This window comes from Urocampus carinirostris, chromosome 18 (assembly GCF_059441175.1).
Source record: "Urocampus carinirostris isolate Australia breed hairy pipefish chromosome 18, RoL_Ucar_1.0, whole genome shotgun sequence".
NCBI classification, from domain to species: domain Eukaryota; kingdom Metazoa; phylum Chordata; class Actinopteri; order Syngnathiformes; family Syngnathidae; genus Urocampus; species Urocampus carinirostris.
In genome coordinates, this window is record NC_142366.1 from 10,862,031 (window position 1) to 10,874,450 (window position 12,420).

At 38.3% G+C, this 12,420-nt stretch overlaps 1 protein-coding gene across 1 annotated transcript in view; it reads right to left on the reverse strand.

The window, feature by feature from the left end:
* The window catches only part of agtr1b (angiotensin II receptor, type 1b), a 39,486-nt gene extending 27,920 nt beyond the window's left edge, over nucleotides 1–11,566 (reverse strand). Inside the window, exon 1 of the mRNA XM_088322235.1 lies at nucleotides 11,526–11,566. The gene's annotated coding sequence lies outside the window, so the exon portion shown is untranslated. The remainder of the gene's footprint in view (nucleotides 1–11,525) is intronic.
* Between the last annotated feature and the right edge of the window lie 854 nt (nucleotides 11,567–12,420).

Genomic DNA, 12,420 nt, shown 5'->3' on the forward strand with positions numbered 1-12,420 from the left:
GTAATATTCCGTAGTGTTTCTACAGTAGTATTTTTGTAGTATTTCTGTGGCTAATATTTTACATATATTTTTGTATATACATTTAAAAAATATATTCGACCTTTTTAACAATGCACATAAATTATACATATTCAAACTACGACAGTAAGACGTTAACATTTGGCATAACCAAAAGATGACAATTTTCCATGTAGAAGAAGCTAGTTTTTGTCATAGAAGTGCTATTTTTTGTTACAGAAGCTTATCAAATTTGCCATTTCGCATTTTTTGCAGGTAAATTGTCAAAAACTTGACAATTCAATGTAGAAGTATGTGCTAATATGTGGTATTATGAAGGCAACGTTCTTTTTGAGGAAAAATAAATTGATAATTTCAGCAGAGAGTTTGCAAAAAAAGCTCAATATTATCTTCCTTTTTTAATAGTATTTAGTGTTTTACTTTAAAAATTATCTTTTTTTCCAGTTTGCACAAATCTAAAAGTCGTTCTTGTGCAATGATTGATCAGTTGAAAAATCGCTAACCGCTATTGCGAAACATTCGATGAAATACTAATCGAAACCTATTCGCGGTGGCTAGAGATTTTTAATCAATAAATAGGGGTTCGCGATATACACGAGTGCGTATTATAAATATGATCAAAACAATTGCATATTTCACAATATAGTAAATTCCCAAGAACTTCGATCATCTTGTCAGAAATGCAGACTGCATATCACAAAAAAAACACACTGCAAAACGTAAAAACTTCCCTGTCTAACTTTCGAAGCTCTGTTTGAAAAATTGTTTATGTGTCTTTAGTGTTTCGAGCCCAGACCTGGAGCGCGGCTCGCCTGGAGGTGCAATGCTTCGGCCATGTTCTTGTTAATCGAATCCTCATAATGCAATAAACGACATTGACGTGTTTGTCCAATAAGCCAATGTGGGTGCTGGGGTTTACGGACCCCTTTCTAGAAATGCCAAACAGTTTCTCTTGGCCACCTGCTAAAGGAAAGATGATATAACGCAACGTGTCACTGCCGCAAATGGCTCATCTCCAGTAATTGTGCTTAAATTATATAAAAAAAAAATAACAAACATTAAATCCTATTGGTAGGTAACTGAGAGTTAGCCAAAAACGTTATGTTTTATTTTCACACGTGTTTCTCGTTTGTTGCTGTTGCACAATGAAAGTTTTGCATTACAGCATCGCTGAACTCTGATATGCAAGTTTTGGCTTTGACTTATGTTTTATTAATGAGCTCCACTAAATAATATGTGCGCCTCTACAAAAAAAACCTCTTCTATTATGTGTCATACATTAAAAAGAGTGGGATACTGTTGTGGAATATGTTGGAAATGACTTTCTGGTCAGGTTATGATTTATGAGAGAGGACTGTTGGGGAAAAAAATGTATTGCCGCAATACTCTGGTTTTGTGATCTTCATTTTGGTTGGCTGACATGTTCATTTCTTAGTATTAAATGATAGTTACCTTTGCAGCATTAATAATGACATGGAAATTATTTTTTATAAGGAGAGCAAAAACTTTCTTTTTCCCGAACAGATACCGTGTCACGGTTGCCCATTACCCCAATTGGCCCCGCCCGTTTGGCTCCAGCTGCGGCTAGTTGACTGATTGGCTTCCCTCCTATTTAAGCTCATGGCTCTCACTCTCACCCTTGTCAGTCCGTCAACGAACCTCTATACCCGCGCAAGACGTGTGTTGTGACTCTGTCCGGTGTCCTGCTAGTGTATCCTGTCCGGTTTCGATCCCATCTATCACGTCCTGTTTGATATGTGACTCCAGTCCCCAGTGTCTGGTATCGAGCCTGTCTGTCTTGTCCAGTCTGATATCTGACTCCAGTCCCCAGTGTCTGGTATCGATCCCATCTATCTCGTCCTGTTTGTTATCTGACTCCAGTGTCTGGTATCTATACTGTCTGTCTCGTCCTGTCTGATATCTTGCTACTGTCCCCGGTATCCGGTATTGATTCCGCCTGTCTCATCCTGTCCGATATGTTGCGCCAGTCTCCAGTATCCGGTATTGATCCCTTCTGTCTCGTCCTGTCTAATATCTGACACCAGTCTCTGGTATCCGGTATCGATCCCGTCAGCCTCGTCCTGTCTGATATCTGACTACAGTCTCCAGTATTTGTTATCGATTCTGTCTGTCCCGTCCTGTCCGGTATAGATCCGTCTGTCTGGTATCTGCTCGTGTATCTGGTATCGATCTCGTCGGCCTCTGGCTTCCTGTTTTTCCACGCCCGACTTCTGTCTTACTTCTTCCGCCCAGCAATCGCCGAATCACTGGCATTGTGTTCACGCGCATTACTGCCCCATTCCCGTAAAAAAAACTTTTGTGAAAACGTTACTCATCTGGGTCCTCCTCATGTTCTGGTTCTGACAGCTTTCCATGGTTATCATGTTTTTGCATCTCCTTTCCGCATCACTGTAAGTCTTGGGACCCACAGCTAAACAAATTTAAGTTTATAAAAAAGATCCAGGGAGATAGTTCACCCAGTAGCATATCGGCATCTTCATGATACTGTAATGCAAACCAATAGCAGACCAGAATTTTATATGACATGAACTAGCATAGCAGAGAAGCATCCTAGCGACTTAGAAAGGCACACAAATTGCAAATTAATATGCATGAACACTGCAAAGTTTTAATTGGGCATGCAAAATAAATTGTTGATATCATATGGTGGGGAAAATGCCATAAAGAGGGGCAGAAAAAACATTTGTATTCCACATATTAATGTGATAATATCATAGGCTAGGTATGCTGTAACCCGAAGGGCTACTGTAATTCACCCCCGCACTCTTCTTTTCCAGATAATGTGAAAATAAGTGGTTCTTTGAGAAGTCAGCTTGGTAACAGTATGCCCAGTGTTTTTTACATTAAGTTGTCCAACTTTGTTCTCTAAAATGAGCTGATAGATACACCCCCACCCTCTCAAACATTTTTTTTTCTCATGTATAGTTTTACAAAGTTGTTGCAGCTTGGAAACACCACAAGTTGAAAGTATGCTTGAGAAAATACCCTGTCATTATAATTGGGATACCTGCCCAGCTGAATTTTTAAAAACACTGGTATTATGGATACTGCTTCAAAACACTTAAAAAAAATGTTATTTTTGCAGAACATTCCGTTTTACCAGCGCCACATGTTACGCGTCTCCCGCTTTGTTTGGAGTTAAGTTTAGGTTAACCGATCCCGACTGTTTACGACCAACCTCCCTTACAAGGTGAGAAACAATGGCAGTTTTGTCTCCTCGTGGCCGCAACATATGCTTGCCGTTGGAATAATGTTTTCATGTGCATGTTATCGCCTTTTTCCAACCTCGTAAAAGTCCCAGTCTTGTAACCACTTCGTCCATTTACCTGTTACATAACTTTTTTTGCAAAGGGATATTATTTGCACAAAATACTCGATTTCCAGATCCTTCTAATGATAGCCTCACTCGACTTACCTCAATGTAACTCAATAGCTTAAATGGCCTGATCACATCAAAACATTGTTTCATTGCTGATCACGTTTCAATTCAAACAACCACCTCATTAATCTATAGAGCACTTTAAAACAACCATAATTGCTTACTGAGTGCTTTATGTGGAGTAAAAGTAAATTACTCTCAGAATAAATTACATTATTCATCAGTAGTTGGGTAAGAAGTTAAGTGAATATTTAAAATAAATATCAAATTGGAACGTTTTATTGGAGTTGACTAAAATTAGAAGAGTTGGGACACTTTAATCAGGGGTAACCGGCCAATTTAAAGCTGAAAGGGGCTTTTTTATTATTGAATCGTGCCACAGTTCAAATGAATTTAGGAAATACCAAATGTTATTATCTTTTTACTAATATTATGATGTTATTACTGTGTTATAACAAGGTTGTAACTAGGTTGTTGTTAGGGGCGTGGTAAAAACAAGTTCTGACAGCAATTTGAATTAACGTGTTAAGAAATTTAGTGGTACAAGAGAAACCACTACTTTTTAGGACCACCCACTGTTGCACGGGGTGAGGGTTAATAAAGTACTCCCAGCTGACAATGTGTATAAGAAGTGTTAGATTTGAGTGAAACATGTGGTCAATGGATGTTTATTTTGTAATTTTAACAACAGACCTACATGCTTTACAGACAATTGTGTTATCAAGTGCTATTGATTATCAACAATTAACATTTGTGTGTATATGATTTGTATTAACGTACAGTGCATCCGGAAAGTATTCACAGCGCTTTACTTTTTCCACATTTTGTTATGTTACAGCCTCATTCCAAATTGTATTAATTTAATCTCTTATCTCAAAATTCTACACAAAATACTCCATTATGACAATGTGAAAAAGTTTTTTTTTTTTTTTTTTTAAACTTTTTTGAATTTATTAAAAATAGAAAACTAAGAAATCACATTTACATAACTATTCACAGCCTTTGCTTAATACTTTGTTGATCCACCTTTGGCAGCAAATACAGCCTCAAGTCTTTTTGAATATGATCCCACAAGTTTAGCACACCTATCTTTAGGCAGTTTTGCCCATTCTTCTTTGCAATAAGTCTCAAGCTCAATCAGGTTGGATGGGAGACGTTTGTGCACAGCCATTTTCAGATCTCTCCAGAGATGTTCGATCGGATTCAAGTCTGGACTCTGGCTGGGCCACTCCAGGAAATTCACGGAGTGGTTCTGAAGCCAATCTTTGGAGATCTTGGCTGTGTGCTTTGGGTCGTTGTCCTGCTGAAAAATGAACCTTCGCCCCAGCCTGAGGTCAAGAGCGCTCTGGAGCAGGTTTTCATCCAGGATGTATCTATATATTGCTGCATTCATTTTTCCTTCTATCCTGACTAGTCTGCCAGTTCCTGCTGCTGAAAAACATCCCCACAGCATGATGCTGCCACCACCATGCTTCACTGTAGGGATGGTATTGGCCTGGTGATGAGCGGTGCCTGGTTTCCTCCAAACATGGCGCCTGGCATTCACACCAAAGAGTTCAATCTTTGTCTCATCAGACCAGAGAATTTTGTTTCTCATGGTCTGAGAGTCATTCAGGTGCTTTTTGGCAAATTCTAGACGGGCTTCCATGCTCCTTTTACTAAGGAGTGGCTTTCGTCTGGCCATTCTACCATGCAGGCCTAATTGGTGGATTGCTGCAGAGATGGTTGTCCTTCTGGAAGGCTCTCCTCTCTCCACAGAGGAACGCTGGAGCTCTGACAGAGTGACCATCGGGTTTTTGGTCACCTCCCTGACTAAGGCCCTTCTTCCCCAATCGCTCAGTTTAGAAGGCCGGCCAGCTCTAGGAAGAGTCCTGGTGGTTCCAAATGTGTTCCATTTACGAATAATGGAGGCCACTGTGCTCATTGGGACCTTCAAAGCAACATAAGTTTTTCTGTGTCCTTCCCCAGATTTGTGCCTCAAGACAATCCTGTCTCGCAGGTCTACAGACAGTTCTTTTGACTTCATGCTTGGTGTTTGTGCTCTGGCATGCACACTCAACTGTGGGACCTTATATAGACAGGTGTGTGCCTTTCCAAATCATGTCCAATCAACTGAATTTATTGCAGGTGGACTCCAATTAAGCTGTAGAAAGATCTCAGGGATGATCAGTGGAAAAACGATGGACCTGAGCTCAATTATGAGCTTCATGGCAAAGGCTGTGAATACTTATGTAAATGTGATTTCTTAGTTTTCTATTTTTAATAAATTAAAAAAAAGTTAAAAAAAAACTTTTTCACATTGTCATAATAGAGTATTTTGTGTAGAATTTTGAGATAAGAGATTAAATTAATACAATTTGGAATGAGGCTGTAACATAACAAAATGTGGAAAAAGTGAAGCACTGTGAATACTTTCCGGCTGCACTGTATTCTTAGAAATACTTGTTAATAGGTTTTGATTACCAAAGGCTATTCATTTCATACACGGTTGAGAATATTTCTTCCTATTTCTCCTTTTTTTGTGGCTAGGATGTTCTTTAATACACATTGAAAATACCATGAAAAATGCTGCATGACTGGTGTCACAAATCAGTGTTTATCTTTAGCGTTTCCACTGTAACTTTCCACTTTGCCATGAGTGCAGCAATACAATTGCCATTTACAAAAATGGACATTCAGTAATTGTTTCAGTACAAACATTCCGTCCTGTTTAAACAATACTCATATTTTGTCCGTTGGCAGTGCATGTCCCAAGGACAAGGTTGAACCGCAATCTATCGGGAATAGCGAAGGCTTGGACAATATTTGTTGCTAATAGCTAAAACTCAACATGTTCTCCCTTGACGGAATGACTGTAGTTCCGTTGCCTTTGTAGCTTGAAGAGATTACAATCTTGTACAGCAAAAAGCACAATGGTACATAAGAATGTGGAATACCTATACAACTGTACAAACTCAACAAATATTTTTAAGACATGCCTTTAATCCCAACACTTCTATCTATCTATATACCCTGGTCATATCCCTCGAAAGTGGGTGACCGACAGCAAGACAAACACATACACAAAAACAAAGAACAGAAAAGAGGAAAAAAAAGCAAAAAACACACAAAAAATTTGGCTGTCTTCAATCTACTCTTGAATTCCCATACCTTGCCAGCAGTGTTTTCCAGATTTAGTTTTTTTGTAATTTGTTTTCATCCCGCCTCATATGCGGAATGCATTTTGTTGATTATTTCATGCCCCAAATAAATTATTATTATTCTGTATGTCGCGCTCTGGTACGCCTCTGCAATATTTCTGCAATCATTCTGCGTTAAATTCATGATTTTTTTTTAAATATTCTAAATGTTATATGTTATATTTTGAACACAACATCACAGTAAAGTTTGTCAGCACTTGGTTAATAATTCTTCTCTGACAGGTTATGGAAATGTCTCATATGTCTAGAATATAATTTGCAGCTGCACACTTGTCAGCATTTCATATATGTGAAAGACAACAAATGTTTTACACAAACAGGAAGCAGCACTAAGATGGTTCTTGGGGGCTATGAGGGGGACTGTTTCGGTGGTGGGAAGAGCCGTTATGGGCCTCCAAAGAGTCACATTGTTTAGGTCAGGCCTCCCCAAGGTTGAATTTTTAAAGCAGTACAAAAGGAAGGATGGGAACGTCTGGCAGTTCCTACGCACGTACAGGAACTCATTGAATCTTGAAGGAAAATTTATACAAGAAAAAATCGGCAAACGTCTCCTGATGCATTCGGAAAGGAAATCCCTTGTTGTGTGACGAGTTTTCATGAAATACATTTTTCAAGCACACACAAGGCTAAACAAACACATTGTGACCTAATCTAATCTAATAGTACTTGAGCTGAATTATTTTAACCGTAGATTTCTCAGTAGGTGTCAGTTAATGTAGAATCACATGCTCACGTACAGAATGTCCACTTGTTTTTATTATGTTTTATTTGACAGAAAATTGAGATTTAGCTTTCTCTGAACAATATACCTGATTTAGAAATGTAATTTTATATGTAATTACACATCTGATGGTTTACTGGTTACCTGAGTCAGCTGGGAACTGAAATCACACAGGAATGAAGATTTATATTGCTGAGAATAAACACGCACACGCACACACACACACTTTAAAAAGAGAACTAATAATATTAAAACAAATGATAATAATTAAAAAATGTGTCCATAAAAAACAATAACTTTCCTCTGGTAGTACAATTGGGATTTATATTTTTGTATTCCACATTAGTGACCACCTTGTCTATTAAAAATAGTACAATCGGCATAGTAGCAATGAATAACAATAAAATAATAAATACATATTTTATATACCTTAATTCATAATATTTTGAGATGTAAAGGACTTTTAAAAGTCATTTTGTGGAAAACAGGAGGGAATTTCATGTATGGTATCAGTAAGTGATATAGAGATTGACCGATATGGATTTTTAAGGGCCGATACCGACACCGATTATCAGTATTAAGAGAAGGCCGATAACCGATGTTAGTTGGCTGTAAAGCTTACAAAATTGGTGTAAAACATTTTTAACAAAGAAAAAGAAACAAGATTATTTTTAATTAACTTAAATCAAACTTTAATAGCTCTCTGAATCCTTTTACAGTAAATTAGAATTTTAACAAAACTAACATTGTCACGACCATGACGGAATTAGGACCCAGATGCGTAACGTTAACCACAAGTTTATTCAGATAAAGAGGAAATGTGCTCACTGGACGCGGAAAGCAAGCCGCTCACAGAAACGGAACGTGTTCCGAATACAGAGCGGAAGATCTGGGTGTGGAAGATGAAAAAAAAACAGGTTGATAGCCGGGACAGGAGAACAAGCATAGTCGGGATAAAAAAAACGAGTCGTAAGCCGGAACGGGAGAGCAAAATGTGGTCGGGGTCAAAAAACAGGTCAGGAACGGACCGGTGGAAAACGGGTGCAAAAAGTATAAACAGAGGTTCTCTGACGGACTGACAACAGGCGAGTGAAAGGACTGAGTTTAGGTAGGACGGGAAACCAATCGGGAAGCCCGCAGTGGCTGGGCCAAACGAGCGGGCACAGGTGAAACTAATCAGTCATCATGACAAAGATGACTAATCTTTCATTTAAACCAAAAACTAACCGTGCGGGTATTAAAATTAGGCTCAGCAGCAACTCATATTAAGGTCAATTAAACTTAAATAGCTCTGAAACTGGAATGGAAGAGTGAGGGTACTCTTGTTTTAGAGCCAGATTGAGGAACTAATGTTATGGTAACAGCTAATCACTCAGACTTCCATCTTACCGTGCTTTTTCTGCGCCTGATTGACAAACAAATGTTATGATATATATATATCTAATATATCAGTCTCCACCTCAACAGTCCTCTCTGCAAAAAGTAAACTACACTTTTTATGCTATCTCTTCATCGCATACATGCTTTTATATCACTGACAAAGGCGTTTCAGGGCAAGTTAGCTGAGCTAACGCTCTAATTGCTTTAGTGGCCCAGCCTCCGGTCGCTCATCCAATCAGAAAGCGTGGGGTGGTCTAGCAGGGAAGGGAGGAAAGTGGGGGTAAGAGGGTTTGCTCAGATAATTCGTTTATGTACAACAACTTCTTTTTAAAGTAACAGAAATAGTTACTTTCCCTGGTAACTAATTAGCTTTTACTGTAGAGTATTTCAATTACTAACTCAGTTACTTTTTGGAAGTGAGTAACTATAACTAATTACTTTTTAAAGTAACATGCCCAACACGTGGTATGGGTATTGATATTCACTCAAAATTTGAATATCTGTATAAACCTGAAGAAACAAAAAGTTTTAAGGAACTACAGTGATACCATAATCCATTTGGGATAAGTTTCAACATTAAATTGTTCGAGTAGTGATACATTTTTTCACATGGAAGTAATGGTTTTTACTTTTATACATTCCTACACACTCCAAAATAACAAAAATATTGCTTGAACAACCTTAGATAGCCAACATATTACTAAAACATGTACATAAACGACAATGGTTATATACATGTGTTGATAATAAAAATCACACAAAATAAAGACACAAATATGAAACCATTTTAAATCATTTACTGTACCTATGAGCAGTGGATCGAAAACCATTCTCATATTTCACAATTTCTTCAACTTTCTGATAGTTCTAGCAGTTTTCCTCTTTTACTCCCTTCTTTGATACTTTATCATGGGCAAAAAAATAAAATAAAACACACAATTATTGCTCAGCGTGTGGTCGGACGTTCGAGCAATCGTTCTGGAAATGATGCTAACCGACCAGGCTAGAGTAGCCAAGACAGTCGTTTATCTCACTTGGCCACGTGTTCGGCTGTATTTAGGTGTGTTCAGGTATGCACAAGGTTGTTCATCTGATTTTTTGTTCGAATAACGGAGCAAAACATTTTTTAGGGGATCAAATTTCAATTCATTCGAATACAGGTACCGAGATATCAATGTCAATATCAATCTTTCTAAACAAATATGCTCAAGTCAATGCTAGCATAGCATTTCTCCTCAGGGGGTCATCACACCACAACCATTTTGTTTTACAATAATATTGCTGTGTCACAGCGTACCAGCGCTACGTGTGAAAATGTGTACACCGATTTCTTGGAGCCACTTCCTTTTAGGCCTCCGCAGGGGGAGACTCAGCTAAGTCAATAGCACCACATAAACAAGCCTGTCCTCAGGGGAAGAAGGCGACTAGCGCCATGGCGGCGATGTTATGTCATACGGTTATCATCGTCAATTCATTTAGCTATTTTTTCCTTCACTCTTTGACTAGCCAATCACCAGACTAATGATCTACATTGGCCACATTTTTCTTATATTTTCTATATAAAAACAAATCCATCCATCCATCAATTATCTCCACCGCTTATCTTCAGTAGGGTCGCGGCGGTCCTGGAGCCCATCCCAGCCATCTTCGGGCAGTGGGAAGGGGACACCCCGACCAGTTTGCCAGCCAGTCGCATGGCACACAGGGACAGACAACTCACTCGCTGGGCAATTTTTACCTGACAATGTATGTTCTTGGAATGTGGGAGGAAACCGGAGTGCCCGGAGGAAACCCACATAGGCACGGGGAGAACAAATCAAGGTGGAGTATTTATTTGAGTTTTTGATGAGAGAGATTTTTCATTTTAGACTTTTTTCCCCCTACAATTTATGCTTTTATTCTGTCGATTGTCTTGATGAGAATTTGTCATCCTTTTTGAGGCAAGGCACACTTTTTTTTTAATTAAAAAAATCTTGAGAAACACCACCGGTTAAAAATGTTTAAAAAGTATTTTCTGGCACAATTTTTACGCTATTTTATTTTTATAAAGCGTTTAGTATCATGTTATCAACCCAAATTGAAGTTTTTCTCATCTTGTTTTATTTTCATCAACAACCTTATATTTTTAACATGTGTTTGACATTTATCTAATTTCTTATCTGATCTTTCTAGAAAATAAGAAAGTCTGCTAGTTCAATTCCTTCTGCCTGTTTGAGAAAAAAAGCATGATTATATTATATTGTACATTACATTCAACATGTTTGACCAAAGCTAATTATGATGACTCTGAAAACCAATCCCATTACCTCCCCTTTCCCTTTGACACTTTGTCTTGTTTAACTTCCTCCTTCCCGAAAATTGTATTGGATATAGAAAATATACTACGTAACCTAAGTGTTTTTATCTAGTCGTATTTCTTTACTAAAGGTAAATAATTAAAATCAGTTACATTGTGTTATGATTTTTATAGTATTCACATTTTCTTGAACAGCTTCAACAACAAAATAAGTTATTGAAAGTACTGTATTGCCTCATAAGCAAAAAAATAGTATATAAAAAAACAGTTATCTGCGGCCACCTACTGATATGGATGAATGCCGCAGTTACCTTTTTGCAAAGACAAAAATGGGCAATTTCCTGCGGCACACGATCGAGGTATTGCACCACACCGGTTGAAAAAAACTGGTGTTGACAATTTTTAAGGTGTGTCATAAAAAAATTCCCGGAGACAAAGATCTATTTTAAGCATAAACCACAAGTTTCCCTCCCAAAGTAATCCCTGTGGAGTCTGGCACACTTCGCCAACCTTCTCCGTCGCGCCTTAATGCACTCCTGCACGGATTTTTCCGGGTTCTTCTGCTTTTCTGTCGTCACCTCCATCCGTCTTGATGTCATCCCCATATGACTCCGAAACGCTTTTGAACTTGGGAATCACACATAGCCAGATCGGATTGTCAACGCAGGAGCTAAAACCACAAAGCATAAAAAAAGAAACTAAAATGTAATCAGAATTTAAACACTCTTTTTTTTTTAATATGACGATTTAAATTATTTTTAAATGAATTTTTTTAAAACCATTTTTATTGATTAACAGGTACACCCTTGCTGAAAAAAATCAGTAAACAATTCAATACACACTTAAGGGGATTCCCAAATTCTAAAAAGTACAAAATGTGAGAAAATAGTACAAGTTTTTTGCATAATGTCTATATAAATGTCATTGGCATATTCCAATTATTTTCCAAGGTAAAGCATTTCAAGGACAGTCCGTCTCGTCTTTAACTTCCTGAGCTCTGATGCCATGTGAAGCACACCAGTACCCTAGCAACCCAGTCATCCTATTGGTTTAGATGTTAACCAGTCGGATAGGTTTTGAGTGTTTTAAGCAAGGTTTTGGTAGTTTTTGTGGAGAATGGCTAGGCGTTGTGTCGCAGGTGGGTGCAGCAATGAAACGATAAATGTCGAGCAGCCAAAATGGGGCGAACTGGCCAAAATAACACACAGAGAGCTAACATGGGCTTAACCAGCCGGGACAGGGCAGGCTAACCGGCTGCTAAAAATGGATAACTGGGGCCGGACGCTGGAAAAATGGGAGGCTGGTCCACCAAAAGCATTCTGTAAGCAGCAAAGATAGCAGGGAGCGAACAACAAAAAATACCACCTGGCCAAAACAAACCCAGCCATAAATATACCAAATGATA